A 19,218-nucleotide genomic window follows, 5' to 3' on the forward strand; every position below is an offset into this window, starting at 1 on the left:
GTAGGATAGGATATGATATGGTAGGATAGGATAGGATAGGATATGGAAGGATAGGACAGGATATGGTAGGATAGGATAGGATAGGGTAGGGTAGGATAGGGTAGGGTAGGATAGGATAGGATAGGGTAGGATAGGATAGAATAGGATAGGATAGAATAGAATAGAATAGAATAGAATAGAATAGAATAGAATAGAATAGAATAGAATAGAATAGAATAGAATAGAATTAACCAGGTTGGAAAAGACCTTTGAGATCATGAGATTGAACACAGCAAAGTGCCAGGTGCTGCACATTGGCCACAACAATCCCAGGCAGTGCTACAGGCTGGGGTCAGAGCGGCTGAGAGCAGCCAGGCAGAAAGGAACCTGGGGGGAGTGGTTGACAGTAGGCTGAACATGAGCCAGCAGTGTGCCCAGGGGGCCAAGAAGGCCAATGGCATCCTGACCTGCAGCAGGAACAGTGTGGCCAGCAGGAGCAGGGAGGTCATTCTGCCCTGTGCTCAGCACTGGTTAGGCCACACCTTGAGTCCTGTGTCCAGTTCTGGGCTCCTCAGTTTAGGAAAGAGGTTGAGATGCTGGAAGGTGTCCAGAGAAGGGCAACAAAGCTGGGGAGGGGTCTGGAGCACAGCCCTGTGAGGAGAGGCTGAGGGAGCTGGGGTTGCTTAGCCTGGAGAAGAGGAGGCTCAGGGGAGACCTTCTTGCTCTCTCCAACTCCCTGAAGGGAGGTTGTAGCCAGGTGGGGGTTGGTCTCTTCTCCCAGGCAACCAGCAGCAGAACAAGAGGACACAGTCTCCAGCAGTGCCAGGGGAGGTTCAGGCTGGATGTTAGGAAGAAGTTCTTCCCAGAAAGAGTGAGGTAACAGCAGTGTGGTGTGGTTTGGGGAGTCCTGGCTGCCAAATGCAATGATTGGGCATGTTAGTATCGCTAAAGAGGACAGAGAGTTTGTTGTGGGGGTCCTCCTAGCTGGAAGGATGTGGTAATAGGACATTTTCCTTGATCCCAGTGGGGATTGGTGGCATATTTTGGCAAGCTGCTGGGCTTAGTTCACTGCTGCTGTGATTTCAGGGCTGGCTGTTGGGATGATTTGGATGATAGGTAGGGAATGGAACAAAACTAGCAATGGGTAGATTCAGACTGGATGTTAGGAGGAAGTTCTTCCCCAGGAGGGTGGTGAGACCCTGGCACAGGTTGCCCAGGGAGGTGGTGGAAGCCTCATCCCTGGAGGTTTTTGCAGCCAGGCTGGATGTGGCTGTGAGCAACCTGCTGTAGTGTGAGGTGTCCCTGCCCAGGGCAGGGGGGTTGGAACTGCCTGAGCCTTGAGGCCTCTTCCAACCCTAACAATTCTGTGATGCTAATAGGATATTTTCCTTGATCCCAGGGGGGATTGGTGGCATATTTTGGCAAGCTGTTGGGCTTAACATCACTCCAGCTGTGATTTCAGGGCTGGTTGTTGAGATGATTAGGTTCAGCTGAAGTGATGAAGGTTGCTGTTTGCAGTGGGGCTGAAAAGCTGGTGTAAATAAAGCTGGTAGCTGTGGAAGGCTTCAGCTTGAAATTTGGTGAGGGACTTTTGAGGGTGTCAGGGAGTGATAGGACTGGGGGGGATGGAGCAAAACTGGAAGTGGGTAGATTCAGAGTGGATGTTAGGAGGAAGTTCTTCCCCAGGAGGGTGGTGAGAGACTGGCACAGGTTGCCTAGGGAGGTGGTGGAGGCCACCCTGGAGGTTTTTGCAGCCAGGCTGGATGTGGCTGTGAGCAAGCTGCTGTAGTGTGAGGTGTCCTTGCTCATGGTAGGGAGGTTGGAACTGGCTGAGCCTTGAGGTTCCCTTCCAACCCTAACAATTCTATGATTCTATAACTCTACATTCATTTCTTCCTCCAGCTGTATGATGAGGTGTTGTCATCTAAATGGCTTGATCATCCAGCTGAGGATCCAGGTGACCTTTGGGGCTTTTCCACCAACAGGTTAAGGAAGCATGAGTGAAAATTCAAGTATTTCATTAGCAAAAAATGGGGTATGGCTTTGTTCCCAGCCCATCTGAGTGACTCTTCCAGCACTAGATCCAGTTCTGGTGTCCCCCAACACAAGAAGAACATGGAACTGTTGGAGCAGGTCCAGAGAGAGCCAGAAAGATGATCAGAGGCTGGAGCACCTCTCCTATGGAGACAGGCTGGGAGAGTTGGGGCTGTTCAGCCTGGAGAAAAGAAGGCTCTAGGGGACACCTTATAACAGCATTCCAGTACCTAAAGGAGGCTGCAGGAGAGCTGGGGAGGGACTTTTTACAAGGCCTTGTAGTGACAGGAGGAGGGACAATGGCTTTGAGCTGGAAGAGAGGAGATTTAGACTGGAGATTAGGAAGCAATGCTTTCCAGTGAGGGTGGTGGGACACTGGAACAGGTTGCACAGGGAGGTTAGGGATGAATCTTCCCTGGAGGTGTTCAAGACCAGGTTGGATGTGGCCTTGAGCAGCCTGGGCTAGTGGAAGGTGTCCCTGCAGGGCAGTTGGAACTAGATTTTGAACCTCCCTTCCCTACCAAAACCATTCTGTGATGCTATGGGGAGCAATCTGTGCTGCAAGGGTACCCAGCATGATGTGCAGGTACTGAGGGTTCAGTTGGATTGCTCAGGACCAGTTTCACACTGTGTGCTTTGTGCATCTCTCCCTCTTTCTTTGGCTGCTGAAAACTCCTCCTTGTTTGTTTGTTTGGGCTTTTTTTTTGTCTGAGCTGTTGGCTACTGCTGCCCTCACCCTTGTTTTTCAGTCCAGGGCAAATCACCACCTGGTACATGACTTAAATACCATTGCAGGCTCAGCCCCTGCTTTTAGCTAGAAGGAACTGTCCCTGTATTTTTTAACTACCATTTTGTCTGCTTGCATTGCTAGGGTTTGGGGTTTTTTTTTCCCCCTTGATATTAAGCCACACACACCCAGATTCAAGCCTCTCAATGAATTAATGGCCATGGGTCTGGCAGTCAAGGAGCTCAGCTCTCCCCCTGAGTCATTGTGTGACCTTCAGCAAGGCATGTACCCAGGTGGAAAACCATGAATCACCACCACAAACCCACCAGAGCGCAGAGCACCTGCAGGCCTCCTCTCAGCCTGCCCAAACTGCTTCCATTTTCTTCCTCTGTAGCCTTTTAAAGAGCCTGTCTGAGGGAGTAGGTGTGCTGGGCTGGCTTTCAGGAGGGAAATACTGACCTGGTGGGTGGTGGGGACGGAGGATTGCAGCCCTGCTCATTGGGTGCAGGGTTTTGTTAGGAGAGAGGCTCTGCTGCCTGCGTGGTTCAACTGCTGTCAAAGTTTAACAAGCCTTGGATAAGGTTGGTTTGTTTCATCTCTAGCTGCTGTGGCATCTGGTGTTGAAGTCCCCAGCACAGGTGTGACAAATGGATCCCTGGGAGGCTTTCTGCACACCTCAGCAGCCAGCTATCCCCTAACGGGGGGCAGGTCACGGTGCCGCCGCAGTTGCATGGGGGAGGAGGAGGAATTGTGGAACCAGAGGATGGGTTGGGTGGGAAGGGACCTTCAGGATCATCCAGCTCCACCTCCCCCTCCTGCCATGGCCAGGGATACCTCCCACTAGCCCAGGCTGCTCAAGGCCCCATCCAACCTGGCCCTGAACACCTCCAGGGAGGAGGCATCCACAGCCTCCCTGGGTAACCTGTTCCAGACTCTCACTGCCCTCACTGTAAATAATTTCTTCCTAATCTCCAGTCTAAATCTCCCCTCTTCCAGCTCAAGGCCACCCCCCCTTGTCCAGTCATTCGTCAAAAGTCCCTCCCCAGCTCTCCTGCAGTCTCCTACAGGTGCTATAAGGTCTCCCTGGAGCCTTTTCTTCTCCAGGCTGAGCAGTCCCAGCTTTTGCAGCCTGTCCCCATGGAGGAGGGGCTCAAGCCCTCTGATCATCTTTGTGGCCTCCTCTGGCCCCTCTCCAACTGTTTGATGACCTTCTGATGGTTGGGGCACCAGAACTGGATGCAGCACTCCAGGTGGGGTCTCATGAGAGCAGAGCAGATGGGGAGAATCCCCTCCCTCATCCTGCTGGTCACAGAGCTTTTGCTGCAGCCAGGCACACTGCTGCCTTCTGGGCTGCAAGCACCCATTGCCAGCTCACTTGGAGCTTTTCATCAGCCAGCACCCCCAGGTCCTTCTCCTCAAGTCTGCTCTCGAGCCACATCCTTCACCCAGCCTGTATTGTGAGGGGAGTGCTCAGCTCATCTCAGCTCATCAGGACAGGCTTATTTTTCTCTAAAGCCCGAGATACCAATGTGTCAGTGCCCTGAGAAAATCAGGCCCCTTAAGCACCTAACCGCATGCAAATGAATGTGCAGATCCTGGCCCAAAGAGAGGAGGAAGCTAGACTAGCTTTTGGTTTTGGCCATGTATGGTAAACACTGCACAGTGTGGGCACTGCTCTAGCATCATTCATCCGCTCTTTGAGCTGCCTGGAGGAACAGAAACAGGCAGCCTGGGAGGCTGGTATCACCCTGTGTGCCTGGAGGGCTTTGCTGCCCAGGTACTCAGCCTCTCACTGATTATTGTAGCGATCACCATCAGCCTCTCTCATCCAGCTGTGGAGATAAGAAAACCCCCACCTCTTTTCAGCCCCATTAAGCCAGCATCCCCCCAAAGCAGCTTTGCTTTCAGTGTAGAAAACCTTCAGTTTCAAGCCACTATCCTGGGTGGGTTTGGGTTGTTTCTCCCCAATAAGCTGTGGTTTTTAGCAGGGGCTGAAACTCTGCTTTTGTCACCACCTTGCTGGCAGTGCCCCTTTCCCACAGCAGCTGCAGGTCCCAGCAAGTCAGGATGACAAAATGAGGCAGTGTGGTTGTTTTTGTTGCAGAAGTCTTGGTTTGCTTTCCTTTGCTGAGCTGCTGAGTCTCCTCAGTGCTGCTGAGTCTCCTCAGTGCTGCTGTGGGTGACAGCAGGCTCTAGCTGCACCTTGCTTGCCTCAGGAGAACCACATTAGTGGGGCTGAGTCTGGAGAAGAGGAGGCTAAGGGGAGACCTCATTGCTCCCTCCAGAGCCTAAAAGGTTGGAGCCAGGTGGGGTTTGGTCTCTTCTCCCCAGCATCAGGTGATAGAAGGAGAGGAAATGGCCTGAAGTTGTGCCAGGGGAGGGTTAGGTTGGAGATGAGGAAAAATGTCTTTGCTGCAAGGAGGGTCAGGGATTGGCACAGGCTGCTCGGGGAGGTGGTGGAGTCCCCAGCCCTGGAGGTGTGCAAGAAACCTGTGGCACTTTGGGACAGGGTTTAGTGGGCATAATGGCCTTAGGTTGAAGGCTGCACTGGATGGTCTTAGAGGGCTTTTCCAACCCGAACAGTTCTATGATTTTATCGGTGCTCACCATCTCTTGGGTTTGTTGCTGTCGTGCCCTAAACCCTTCCCTCCTGGCAGCACAGCCCCACCTCTGCTGGCCGAGTGTGTGAAGCAGGGGACCAGAGTGCCGTGCCACAGGGTGCTGCAGGGGGGCCTGGGAGCAGCCTAAGGCAGGCTGGGGAGCAGCGAGGGCCAGCGCTGGGCACCGACCCATGGCCAAGAGACGGAGTGCTTGAGACCTGGGCTGTGCAGGGGCCTGGGGCATGCTGAGGCGTGTGGGGGTACCAAAGCAGCTCAGTGCCAGAGGGGAACCGGTCTGCGAAGCAAGAGGGCTGAGGCAGGGTGGCAGGCAGCGGGGGTACCAGCCTGGCGCGGTGCCGGAGGGAGACTGGGCTGCGGAGGAAGGAGCCTGAGGCAGGGCGAGGAGCAGCAAGGGCGACCGCTCGGCACCGACCTGTGGCCAGGAGGCTGAGTGCTCGAGGGGAACAAGCCTGAGGCAGGCTCAGGGATCCCGGGGGAAACAACCCAGGACGGGCAGCCCGGTGCCCTCCCGCAGGCTCCCACCGGGCCGGTCCCCGAGGAAGGACCGGCGGCACCGGCGCGGGGGAGGAAGAGAACGGGAGCCCGACCACGCGTGGCCGCGAACTCATCATCGCCATTGGTTAAGCGAGCCGCCACTCATCGCACAGTCCCCGCCCTTCGTGGGGCGAGGCGGGCCCGGGGAGCGCGCGGCGGCAGGGCGGGGCCTTCAAGGAGGAGGCGTGTCCTAGTCCCAGAGTGAGGCGTGGTTACAAGGGGGCGTGACCAATAGGGGGCGTGGGTTGGCGGCGGCCCTGCCCGCCCCCGCCCCGCGGCGTTCAGTCGGGCGGCGGCGGCGGCAGCGGCAGCGGCGGTGGCGGCTCCGCCGGGCTGAGGAGCGGACGCGGGGAGGCGGCTCGGGATCGCGGTGCGCGGCATGGACGAGGGGGAGGGGGGCAGGAAGCGGGGGAGAGGGGCAGCTGGTGGGGCGGGAGGGCGGCCGTGGTGGTGGTGCCCGCGGGGAGGGACGGGGCAGGGCGGGTTTTGGGGTCCGGCCGGGCGGGCTCTTCCTGCCCCGCTGAGCCCTTCCTGAGGCGGCGGCCGCTGTCAGCGCACGGGCCTGGGGGGAGGAAGCGCCTTCCCCACGCTGTGCTCAGCCCGGGTTTTTTTTTCCCGGCTCTTCTCCTCCTTATTAGGCAGCGGAGCGGGGTCGCGGCCGGTTCCGGTATCCGGCCGGGGCTCGCAGGTTGCCGCAGGGCATGGCCCGGGCGGGGCGGCCCCGGGGCCGAGCTCTCCCGCCGTAGCCCACCGCAACACCTGATGCCCGCTGCCAGCTCCAGCTGCCTCCTGCGTGGCGAGAACGAGGATTTGGGGGGGTTTTCCCATTTTGTTCGGCAGGTTTTGCCCCTTTTGCCTTTATTTTCCCCATTTTCTTCGTTCATGGCGATGCAGCCGCAGCTCGGTGGCACCGACGTGCCGCGTCCCTGCTGCCACCCTGTAACGTTGCGGAGGACAAAAGATGACCAGAGGGCTCAATTCTGTTGGGTTTTTTTTCTTGCCTGGGTACATATCACGCTGTTATTGTTGGTTCTTCTGAGGGTGTTCGGGAGATGTGTCAAGCCCTGGGTTGTGTGACATGTTCCTGGGCTTTGTTTTCCTTTGCCGAAAGCCACATTGTTTTCATAGCGATATGTCAAAAGCCAGGATTGAAAGGTTAGTCCTTGCTTATGCTGGGTGAAATCCGATGTTTCTTTGCTCAGGATCCGGGGGAAGGCATCAGCGAGCAACCACGCAACGTTCCACCGTGGTACCTAGGACAATGTGATGCTGCCCAGAGAGACTGAGCTGGGGGGGGGGGGGGGGGAGGAGAATAAATCCAAAAGGGACTGAAAGCTGGCTGGAAACAAAAGTAAAACTGATTGATGCAGTTTTATTGTTGATCTGCATTAGCGGTGTGGAGGTTTTTGTAGCTGTGGTTGTGGTCTTGTGCCTGTTTGTTTGAGCCGGGTCCATTCAAGGCTATTCAGGCAGATGCGTGTGGGGATCAGGGCAAGCAAGACCAAGGATGTTGGAGCCGTAATGAGGGAGTGACATGTTGGATACAGGCAGCTCTGGCTGCTTTTTCAGTCTGCTGGTAGCTCTTCTGGTTGAATTTTAGGCCAGGCTGCATCCAGGTTTCCTGACACACTCTCTCTCTCTCTTTTCATGTGCTGCTCCAAGCACAGGCGGGAGAGATGCTTCAGTGTGGGGGAACCGGCACAGCCCAGCCTGCATGAAGCCTCTCTGAGTGTGTGATGGCTGGAGAAGGCAGTGCATAGCTGGTGTGTGAGGCAGGAGGGCATCTTGGCAGGCTGTGGATGCCCCCTCCCTGGAACTGTTTTAAGATCAGGTTGGATGAGGCTTTGAGCAGCCTGGTGGAGTGGAAGGTGTCCCTGCCCATGGTGGTGAGGGGTGATTAGAGGTAGATGAGCTTTAAGGTCCATTCCAGCCCAAACCATTCTGTGATCTACATGGTTTTCATTTGAATAGCAAGCATTGAGTCACTTCTTTTTTAGCTGAAAGGGGAGAAGACAGATGGCTGTGTGCTCCTGGAGCTGTTTGACTGCAGCTAATAGTCCTATTTGCTAAAGGCTGCGTACACAAAGGTAGATCAAACACTGTTGTGATAAAGTCAATGTGTGTTTGGTTTGGGTATGTCACAGAATCACAGAATGGTTTGGCTTGGAAGGGACCCTAAAGATCATCCAGTCCCATGGGCAGGGACACCTTCCACTAGACCAGGTTGCTCAAAGCCCCTTCCAACCTGCCTATGAACGCTTCCAGGGCATCCACAACCTGCCTGGGCAACCTGTTCCAGTGTCTCACCAGCCTCACAGGGAAGAAGTCCTTCCTCATCTCTGTGGGTACACTTACATTGTTTTCAGGAGTTGTTGGTAGCCACCTGCTGCACTCAGGTAGGTGTCAGGGGGAGTCTGCTCTGTGTTTTGTTGCACTCCAGCACTCGAGGACAGTGGGGTTGCTTTTTGTTTCGGTGGTCACTTGTAGCCTTTGATTACAGATTGCTTTAATCAGCAGTTGTGTGTCTGCTGGCATGACTCTGTCCTTTAGTGAGCTGCCTTTTCAGCCATCATTGGCTTTTTTCAAGTGAAATCTTCATGCTTATTGCATCTGTCACTTCTGGGACGCACTCCAAGCGAGAGGCAGAGAGATTCAGTACAATGGCACTGGGAAGGAATGCACAGAAGGGTAAAATATCAGCTGGGTTTCTGCTTCTGCTGTCATTGCCTGAGTGATGCAGCGAGGGATCGCCGGGATCCTGCCCTCGCTAACTGCGCCCTGCATCATCTCCAGGATGAATATCAGGCTCTAATGATGGCTTCATGAAGTGGCTCATTAAAGCCCGGCGTGGCATTACGCTTGGAGGAGGATTTATGCCCTTGGTTAGGGTCTGCTGATCGATTCTCAGCCGTGTGCCAGCCTCCTCTTCTGAAGCCATTGAGCAAAGCACTTCCTGGCCCGCGTCTGCAGCTTGGTGAGGTCATCAAAGCACCACTCCCAGGGCTAGGAATGTCCTCTCAGGCACACTCACAGGGCACATTTTTCGCTTGACTTTTGCAGAAGTGTGGGCTGGTTTGTTTTGGGGGTTTGTTTTACGGAGGCTTTTGGGATAATCTCAGGCCTCCTCGCAGGATCTGCTGGAACAGGAACTCACTGAGGAGTTGCAGTGCCCCAGTTTAAGCCTTTGCAGGGCACAGGAACAGGAATGCAATGTCTGTGCTCTCCTCCAGCTCTTTCCCTGTAGTCATCCCCACCTCAGCTTTGTCGTCTTTGCTCTGCTTAGGTTCTGGTTGTTAACTCCTGAAGTGAGTCTGATCACAAACTGCTTCCAGCTTCAGTTGGCAGTCACCCTGGGCATGGGAAGAGTCACAGTATCACAGTATCACCAAGGTTGGAAGAGACCTCAAAGATCACCAAGTCCAACCTGTCACCACAGACCTCATGACTAAGCCATGGCACCGAGTGCCACGTCCAGTCCCCTCTTGAACACCTCCAGGGATGGTCATAGAATCATAGAATTGTCAGAGTTGGAAGGGACCTCAAGGATCAGCCAGTTCCAACCCCCCTGCCATGGCCAGGGACACCTCACACTGGATCAGGTTGCCCAGAGCCACATCCAGCCTGGCCTTAAAAACCTCCAGGGCTGAGGCTTCCACCACCTCCCTGGGCGACCTGTGCCAGTCTCTCACCACCCTCATGGGAAAGAACTTCCTAACATCCAATCTGAATCTACCCATTTCTAGTTTTGTTCCATTCCCCTCAGTCCTATCACTCCCTGACACCCTCAAAAGTCCCTCCCCAGCTTTCCTGTAGCCCCCTTGAGATACTGGAAGGCCACAATAAGCTCTCCTTGGAGCCTTCTCTTCTCCAGGCTGAACACAGCCCCAACTCCCTCAGTCTGTCCTCATAGGAGAGGAGCTCCAGCCCTCTGCTCATCCTCGTGGTCCTTCTCTGGAGATGCAGGTGATGGTGACCTTGCTGGGGTGAACACCAGGTCACAGTTGTGGCTTAGGCTAGCTGAAGTGTCTCAGGAAATCTAGCAGTGAAGGCTGATGGATTTCTGGATGTGTTGGGTGTACCAGTATGGCTGGGAAACAGTTCCTGGGCTCTTTCTCTCCATTAGCTCATAGGATGGTGCTGTTCTGGTTTTCCTCATGTGAGCAGCTGTACCAAAAATGGATTATTTGCTGCTTTTTGGAGGTTGTCATCGTTCAGTCCTTGGCTTTGTGTGCCTAATGCTATCATCTGAAAACACATAGAGTACCAGGGTGACCCTGGCATTACTCAGCCTCTTGGCACTGCTGTGGCAAGCCCAGGACGTCCCAGCATCAGGTCTGGCTTGGTGCTGGAGGACTCTTGATACTGGATCTGGTGGTCCCTCAGAGAAGCAAACTGTCTGGAGAGGTTCCTCATGGAGGATATCAAGCATTATTAGCTCTGTGTGTGTCTGTGGCTTTGGGTAGTGAGTATAAATCTGATCAGAATTAATGGCTGGCTGTAGATGGAGGTGGTGATGTAGGTATCGAGTAGAAGGTGGCGGTTGGGCACTGCTGCACACCTCTTCACACAGATGATTTTCCTTCACACATCTCCCATGCAGTTCTTCATGCCAGCAAGGCAGATGTCATCTTTTTGCAGCAGACATCTTGGTAACAAGTCACAAAGTGTTCCTGAAATGGAAGAGGTTTTCGTGATGGAACACCAGGAAAGCTTTAAAACCCCCACTCTGGAGAGCAGGAACTTGACAGAGAAGGAATGCAAATGGTATCTGCTGCTGCCTCTGAGAGGAGGGGGGAAAAAAAGCCCTACACTGTTCTTTTGAAGGCTGTCAGCCTGCTGATGCTCTCATGGTGTCCATCAAGAGAGGTCTCCTAGGTTTAGAGGTGACAAAGTAGGACATGGACTCCTTGGCCATTTTTCCTCCTTTGCTTTTCTTCTTTGTTGTGAGTTAGATGCCAAGGTGGGATCACCTGCATCCTTTTGAGGATGGCATTCCTTCAGCAGCAGCACTTTGCTGTTCCAACCTTACTCCTTTTGTCTTAGCCCAGGCTTGGGGGTGATCAGATCACTGATAAATAATAAGCTCTTTGCTCTGAGCATGGAATGACTCTTGAGGTCTGGCTCTCAGTGGGAGAAGCTGGCTGTGGTTGGATCAGTTAGAGTGACTCTGTTTGACATTGAGCTGGGGCCTCTCAGTCCATCATAATTAGGTTGTTCTTGTTTTGCCTTTTTAATAATTGAATTTGAAGAGGCCATGGCAGTGCAAGAGTGGTGGGAGCTTGAGTTAACATGATTAAGGTTCAGGCTGATGGGGGGCAGGCACGCTGAGATGAGCTCCCAGCTTTCATCTGGAGCCTTCCTGAGCTGCTTCAGGCCAAACCTTCCCCTTTAGGAAATGTAGAGTGATAGAATTATTGGGGTCAGGAAAGACCTCTGAGACCACTGAGTCCAACCACCAACCCAACACCACCATGGCCATCAAACCATGTCCCTAAGTGCCATGGCCACAGGTTTCTTGGACACCTCCAGGGATGGGGACTCCACCACCTCCCTGGGCAGCCTGTTCCAATGCCACTCTTGCAGCAAAAGGAAAGCCATGGAAGGACCATGGTCTCCTTGGGGCTCTCCAAGCCTTGGCTGGCTGTAGCATCTTTGTCTGCAATCTCTGTGTGTACAAGCAGATAGGTCATGCATGTGCTTTGTCTTCTAAGCTGGATATTAAGGGCCACCATTTCTGCACTCTTATCAAGTAGCACATCCTTAAAGGTTGGAAAAGGCCTCTTCAGACCATCAAGTCTAAGCAGCTGATGAGCAGAGCTCATAAAACCAGTGGAGAGTGGGGTGCCTAAACCCACACCACCTTTGCACCCCTGTATGCACCTGGGCGATACATTTCACCTGCAGCTCCTGGCATAAGGAGTGCCTAGGAAATGGACCTTAAATGCTCCAACCAGAGTGATGGGGAAGTGTGGGAACTCCCCCTCCTTCTGCATATAGTTGCCATAGAGACTGTGCTCTGGAGTCCTTGAGAATCCATCGTGTGTCTCCTAAAAATGTAGAAACCTGGTGGACTGAGGCATCATGCTTTGAAGCATAGAATCAGAGCATCATTGAATTGTTTGGGTTGGAAAAGCCTTCTAAGATCATCCAGTCCAACCATCAAGCCAACACCACTGTGGCCATCAAACCATGGCCCACAGTGCCGTGGCCACAGGTTTCTTGAACACCTCCAAGGATGGGGACTCCGTCACCTCCCTGGGCAGCCTGTGCCCAGCCCTGACCACTCTTGCAGCAAAGAATTTGTTCCTCATCTCCAACCTAACCCTCCCCTGGCACAATTTCAGGCCATTTCCTCTCCTATCACCTGATACCAGGGCGAGAAGACCAACTCCCACCTGGCTCCAGCCTCCTTTCAGGGAGTTGCAGAGAGCAGTGAGCTCTCCCCTCAGCCTCCTTCGAACTGAACAACCCCAGCTCCCTCAGCTGCTCCTCCCTAGCCCTGTTCTCCAGACCCTTCCCCAGCTTTGTTGCCCTTCTCTGGCCCTACTCCAACCCCTTGATGTCCTTCTTGTAGTGAGGGACCCAAAGCTGAGCCCAGCTTTGTGTCCATCCCCTCCCCACGCTAACCCTGTCGGGAGTTGACATCCTGCGGTCCTGCACGTTGGACCTGCGTCAGGCACAATCATCTGGGCTGATAATGAGTGCAATTAGCACCACCAGGGAGTAGCAGGCAGTAGCAGATTCAAGCTGTAGTAAGCACTCTGTCCCTTGGGAACTGGGCAGACTGGCAGTGCTGGGCAGATGATCACTTGATATGGCAGATAGTCATCAGCAGAGGCTCGATGGGGAGGCACTCAGCCCAGTGTTGGTGTTGCCTCTTGAAATTGGCTTTTTTCCCCTCACTCCTTTCACTTTAAATACTGAAAAACCTCACAGTTTGTTGGTTCATGCTGGAATCCTGAGCATCCAGCTGACTCTGGGTACACACTTGGCATTGACTTGCCATTTTTCCTTACATGGGGGCCTGTCAGCCGCTCTTCTTCCAGCTGCCTGTATGGAACGTGGCCAAGAAGGCCAACAGCAGCCTGGCTTGGAGCAGCAATGGTGTGGCCAGCAGGACCAGAGCAGGGATTGTCCCCCTGTCCTCAGCACTGGTGAGGCCACACCTTGAGGACTGAGTTCAGTTTTGGGGCCCTCACTCCAAGGAGGACATTGAGGTGATGGAGCAGGTCCAGAGAAGGGCAACAAAGCTGGGCAAGGGTCTGGAGAAACAGGGCTGGGGAGGAGCAGCTGAGGGAGCTGGGGTTGTTCAGCTTGGAGAATGGGAGGTTCAGGGGAGACCTCATTGCTCTCTACCACTCCCTGAAAGGAGGCTGGAGCTAGATGGAGGTTGGCCTCTTCTCCCAAGGAACAAGTGGTAGGATGAGAGGAAATGGCTTCATGTTGCACCAGAGGAAGTTTAGGCTGGACACGAGGAACAATTTCTTCACTGTAAGAGTGGTTAAGCCCTGTCCCAGGCTGCCAAGGGCAGTGGTGGAGCCCACATCCCTGGTGGTGGCGTCTCAGAGCCTTGGAGATGTGGTGCTGAGGGCCAGCAGAGCTGGTGGGACATGTGTCCAGGGGGTGAAATGACCATGAGCTGCTCAACTCTTCATTCCCCACTGCAGTACTTTAATTAGAGTGCAAGTTGGAGGCTGGAGTAAATAGGCACCAAGCTGTCTTGCTCACAACAGGAGGTGGATCCAAGGGGTTTGGAGTTTTCAGTGAATACATTTAAGGTCTATTTTCATTTTTCTTTTGGATGATGCTGAGATTGATTTGCAAGGCAGGAAGAAAACCCAGAGCCAGCTGAGACAGACAGGAGTTGCCAGACGTACTTCAGCAGTATATTCTTTGTGCTTGAGCACCGTGGGAAGTGTAGGCACAAGAGAAGAGTCCTCCCAGCTGAGCCTCCTTGTGCCTCCCAGCATTTTTCCCCTGCCCACTGTGGCTTTTTGGAAGCCATCTGGGAAAGTTCTGCTTGGCTTTAAGGTGTCTAAAGGTGAGCTGCCCTGCCTTGACCCCCTGTTTTCCCATGGATGTGTCTTATCTCAATTCTCTTTGGTGTCAAGGGATGGAAGGGGAGGAAATGGCCTGAAATTGTGCCAGGAGAGGTCTAGGTTGGGGATGAGGAAAAATGTCTTTGCTGGAAGAGTGGTCAGGGATTGGAACAGGCTGCCCAGGGAGGTGGTGGAGTCACTGTGCCTGGAGGTGTTCAAAACCTGTGTCCATGGCACTATGGGGCATGGTTTGATGGCTGTGGTGGTGTTAGGTTGAAGGCTGGACTTGATGATGGTCTTGGAGGACTTTTCCAACCCAAACAGTTCTATGATTCAATCCTTTTCTCTTTGCTCCCTGACATTTCTTTGGGGGTAAAGGTTATCTTCTTGTTCTTTGCATGCATTGCTTGCCATGTTGATCTTCTGGTCTGCCAGGGAGATTCTTGAGCACTAGGTAAGGTCACAGCTGGAGCTTATCTTGCTGTAATTCTTCCTGTTGTTTTGGCTGGTGTCCTCCAGAACTGCTGTAAAAGCCACAGGGAGTCTCAAAGGGCTGGAGTGTGGGTGGCACAGGCAGTGACACGACTGTCAAACCAACAGGTAAGTAAAGCTTAAAGGTCAGCAAGCACAGGCTGTGATTCTTCCTGGCTCTCCCTGAAAACAAGCTCCTCAGCTGAGAGCAGCCAGCTGCAGGTCCTTGCCCCAAGACATCAGCTTTTTGCCCAGTGTGGTTCTCCCAGTCAGGCAGGAGAGAGCTGGGATGTGCTGGGGACAGCAGCTGTGCCCCTTGTCCTTGGCACAGGGAGCTGGTGGGTCGAGGGAGGAGTTCTTCCTTCTTGCACCTGAAATCTTCCCTCAAAGACCTAAATGTGCTTTCCTGGCTCAGTTTATTTTTTTCCTGCCTGTCTGGAAAGGTGGGGAAGGTACTTGGTGTTGCTCTCATGGTTGGACACCAGCTCCCCCAGATTCTTAGCCATGGTGGTTAAGGGCAGGCCAAGCAGCCTTGGTGTGGAATGGGACCAGCGACAGAGGACATCTGTAGGGCAGGGGAAGTGTGCTGGAGCTTGGCACCCTTTGCTAAAACAGATGTTGGAGGGGCTGTAATTGGTACCATGAGATAGGGATTTCAAATCAAGCTGGCAGATTGAACTCTGCAGAGTTGAGTGGTAGCCTCCTGCAGGCTCTGCCTCCCTCCCTCCCTCCCTCCTTCCCCCAGCCCTGATTTCAAATTGCACGTTTCGGAAAGGGGACAGAATGACAATGGTACCCTTTGAATTACAGGCTTGCTTGGCCAGAGGAGCTGGCAGGCCAGCAAGTGGAAATCTGGAGGAGCACAGCCCAGTTCCAACTGGGAGAGCTGAGATTCAGTTTTGCAGCTTGTTTGTCCAGCATTGAAGTGGGAGAGGCGTTTGTGTTGTCCAGCCTGAGCCTTCTGCTGCCTTCTGGCTTGAGGATGTTGTCTTGTCTGTGACAGCTCACCATTATGAGAGCATCAGAAGTTCACCACGAGGGCCTCACCTCTTGGATGGGTGTTACTGAGTGCCTTGAGAGGTGGAGGGCCCCAACTGTGGCTCTGCTTCAGCTGGTGTTTGGGTGAAGGTGTCCCTCAGGGTATGCTAACCGAGCCCGTGGCTCCTTTTGATGGGCCACGCTGGGCTGTGCTGGAATCCAGGCTCACCATGACATTGCCCACTTCTCTGGCCCCTCAGAACAAGAGGACACAGTCTCAAACTGTGCCAGGGGAAGTTTAGGCTGGAGGTGAGGAGGAAGTTCTTCCCAGAGAGAGTTGTTTAGCCATTGGAATGTGCTGCCCAGGGAGGTGGTGGAGTCGCCGTCCCTGGAGGTGTTCAAGAGGGGATTGGATGTGGCACTTGGTGCCATGGTGTAGTAGTCATGAGGTGTCGGGTGCCAGGTTGGACTTGATGATCTCTGAGGTCTTTTTCAACCTTGATTCCATGATTCTATGTTGGCTGGAAACAAACTCCAGACACCACAGCAACAGCGTGTGGCTGCAGTGCTGGTCCCAGAGGAGCTACCATTACATTTGGCCATCCTGCTCCCCTTTCATCATGTCCCTCAAGGCAGGGGTGCCTTTTCAGCTGGGTCCTGGGAGGCTGGGGTGCTGAGCTCCATCCAGCAGACCAGTGGAGCCTTTGTGGTCAGGCAGGGCCATCTGGAGAATGCTGCATCCTCGCTTGGTCAGTCTGACTCACACTTGGCTGCTCTGCTTGGGACCTGGGTTGTGCTGAGCTCTTGTTTCTGCTTTCTCTCGAAGCTGGGAGGAATTTGTGTCCCAGCTCACTTTGGTGTTTATCACAGAGGGCTTTCTGAGGTCTTTTTTCACGGTGGTGGCTCTCAGGCTGTAGTGCTGCAGGGCTTTTATCTCCTTGGAACATCTGTGGCATTCAAGTTTCTTCCTGTGGATACCACAACATGTTAGACTTGAGGAGGAGGAGTAGAAAACAGTTTCTCAGGTCCTTTGGAGATTCTTCCTTTTGATGACCCTTCTTACCATGTGTTTTTCAAAAGGAATGTTAACTGGGGGCAAGAAGCAGCAGTCTGGGGTTTCCAGTGATGTCTGAAAGCCCTGGGACTTCAGCAGGAGATGTGCCTGCCTTAGAAAACACCTGGTTAGTCAAATTAGCTTCATGGCTGCAGCTCTTCCTGGACTTGTGCAGAGTGGGAAGTCCTGCACACGTTAGTCCTTCAGGCCTTGAGGCTCCCAGCAGCTGGGTACTGCTGCCTGCTTGGCTTCCAGCTTCAGCTCCTCCCTGAAGAGTTGTTTCAGGTCTAGTGGGTACCAGTGAGCTCCTCGGTCACATAGAGCTGTGTTTGCCCTTCCTTTCATTGGGCCTGGACTGACTGAGTGGAGTGGTGAGAGGAAAGAGAGTTCTCTTCTGCTGTGTTAGCAAACAGTGCTTGTGCCTTAGCTGCTTAGGTGGGAAAAGTGGGACCGACCTTGGGGTGTATGAAGAAGAGTGTGGCCAGCAGGTCAAGGCAGTTTCTCCTCTCCTCTGCCCCTAGGAAGGCTACAGCTGGAGTACCAGGTCCAGTGTTGGGCTCCCCAGTCCAAGAGAGACAGGGAACTACTGGAGGGAGTCCAGTGGAGGATACAAAGATGCTGAGGGGCCTGGAGCATCTCTGTCAGAAGGAAAGGCTGAGAGGCCTGGGGCTGTTGAGCCTGGAGAGGAGCAGCCTGAAAGGGGATCTGAGAATGCTCAGCAACAGCAAAAGGACCTGTGGGGGGCAAGAGGATGGGACCTGACTCTTGTCAGTGGTGCCCAGTGACAGGACAAGGGGCAAAACTGGAACCCAGAACAGGAGAAGAAACTTGTTTGGTGTGAGGGTGCTGGAGGCCTGGAGCAGAGGTTGTGGAGTCTCCTTCTCTGGAGAGCTTCCAAACCCAGCTGGCCATTGTGCTCCTGGGCAAGCTGCTGTGGGTGCCCCTGCTTGAGCAGGGGAGTGGGACTGGGTGCTCTCCAGAGCTCCCTTCCAACCCCACTGTGCTGGGATTCTGTGGCCTGGTGGTGATTTGGTGGGAGATGCAAGAAGCTGCGGTGGGAAGAGCTCTTTCTCCCTTTGTAACCACTGCTTTTAAACTTTTGCCCCAAACCAGGTTAAGAAAACCCCAACAACCCAAAGCTTGTGATGTGTCTGAGGGCTATGATCTGGAAGAAGCTTGTGTGTAACCTTCAGGAGAGCAGAAGAATGCAGCCCATTGGGCTGGCAGGCTCTGAACGGCTTGGTACTTCCTCGTTAGCTCAGTCGCACTGATAAGAGAAGTAGGTCAGCTCTGGAGAAGGCATTTTATCTGCATTCTTCTCCTCACTGGAATCCTGCTTCTTGGCTGTGGCAGGAGGCTTTGCTGACTCCCAGCTCTGCCTGGGGGGCTGTGCTCTCCACCTTGTGCTTGCCTGGGGGTCAAAGTGTGGGCTGAAGCCCTTTGTGGTTTTCCTCTCGGTAGCGTGTGCCGCTTTCACCGGCGGGGAGGTGATGCAGGCAGTCCTCGTGGTGCAAGAAGCATCTTCCACCATGCTGGTGTAATGTCCCTGGGTGAAGTTCAGAGGGCTCTTGCCCAGCTCTGGAAGGCTTTGCTGTGTCTCTTGGCAGTGCTTGAGGACACAGTGCGTGAAGAAGCAGAGGTGTGGTGCTGAGGGGAGATGGTTCAGCACCAGACTTGGTAGTTAGGTCATAAAACTGTCTGGCTGGGGAAGACCTGAAGGTCATTGAGTCCAACCATAACCTACCACAGATTGATAGATTGGCTTGGTTTGGAAGGGACCTTGAAGATCATCTAGTTCCAGCATCCCCTGCCGTGGGCAGGGACACCTTCCACTAGACCAAGTTGTTCAAGGCCTCATCCAGCCTGGCCTTGAACACCTCCAGCATCTCCCTGTGCACAGCTGTTAGACCAGGTAGTGGTTGGACTCTTATCTTAAAGGTCTCTTTGAACCCATATGACTCTATGATTTTGTTCTGTGAGCATCTCTGCTGTTTGCTCCAATGGGAAAGGGGAGGAGAAGGAAAGCTCTTGGAGAGGAGCATATGAAAGGCTATGGCCTTCTATGGTCAGCAGTGTCAGAAGGTGGGAATCTGTCTACTCCAGTGCAAGGAGTAGAGAGGAAGTGGCCTCAAGTTACTCAGGCTGGACATGAGAGGAAGCTTCTTGAGTGAAAGGGTTCTCAAAGACTGGAACAGTCTCCCCATGGAGGTGGTTGAATCCCCATCCCTGGAGGTGTTTAAAAGCCACGGGGATGTAGTGCTGAGCACCGTGGTTTAGCAGCAGCCTTGGCAGAGTTAGAGAATAGCTGGGCTGGATGATCTCAAATAATTCTGTAGGGATTCCCTTTCCTTACCTGGTAAAGCTGGTTCAGTGGCCAGCAGCTAGATCACTGTCCCTGGTGGAAGCCAAAATGCAAGAGACAGACTCAGGGATCTGGGATGCTTCATCCACAGGTACCTTGTTCTCTTTTCCCCATGTATTCAGGATGTTCCTTACCTCTGAGGTTCAGGTCTGGCTTTCAGGCTTTGGATGTTGTTTTTTTCCCTCCTCTTTGCTCTCTTCTGTCTTTGTTTTTATTTTTTCCTGACCTTTTTGGCCCAGCTAAATTGTCACCATCCAAATACAATCATAGAATTGATAGGGTTGGAAGGGACCTCAAGGATCAGCCAGTTCCAACCCCCCTGACATGGGCAGGGACACCTCACACTAGAGCAGGTTGCTCACAGCCACATTCAGCCTGGCTGCAAAAACCTCCAGGGATGAGGCTTCCACCACCTCCCT

The 19,218-nt window shown here is 53.5% G+C and overlaps 1 protein-coding gene across 2 annotated transcripts in view; it reads left to right on the forward strand.

The window, feature by feature from the left end:
* CORO1C (coronin 1C) overlaps positions 1–19,218 on the forward strand; it is an 87,816-nt gene that overhangs the window by 10,727 nt on the left and 57,871 nt on the right. Inside the window, exon 1 of one of the 2 annotated variants that reach the window (XM_068163345.1) lies at positions 6,165–6,265. The exons of the other annotated variant lie outside the window; for it this stretch is intronic. The gene's annotated coding sequence lies outside the window, so the exon portion shown is untranslated. Of the gene's footprint in view, positions 1–6,164; positions 6,266–19,218 lie in introns of those variants that run through there. 2 annotated transcript variants of the gene reach the window in all.

The sequence above is a fragment of the Melanerpes formicivorus genome, unplaced genomic scaffold, assembly GCF_026170545.1.
Source record: "Melanerpes formicivorus ecotype bairdi unplaced genomic scaffold, bMelFor1.0.p_v2 SCAF_72, whole genome shotgun sequence".
NCBI lineage: Eukaryota > Metazoa > Chordata > Aves > Piciformes > Picidae > Melanerpes > Melanerpes formicivorus.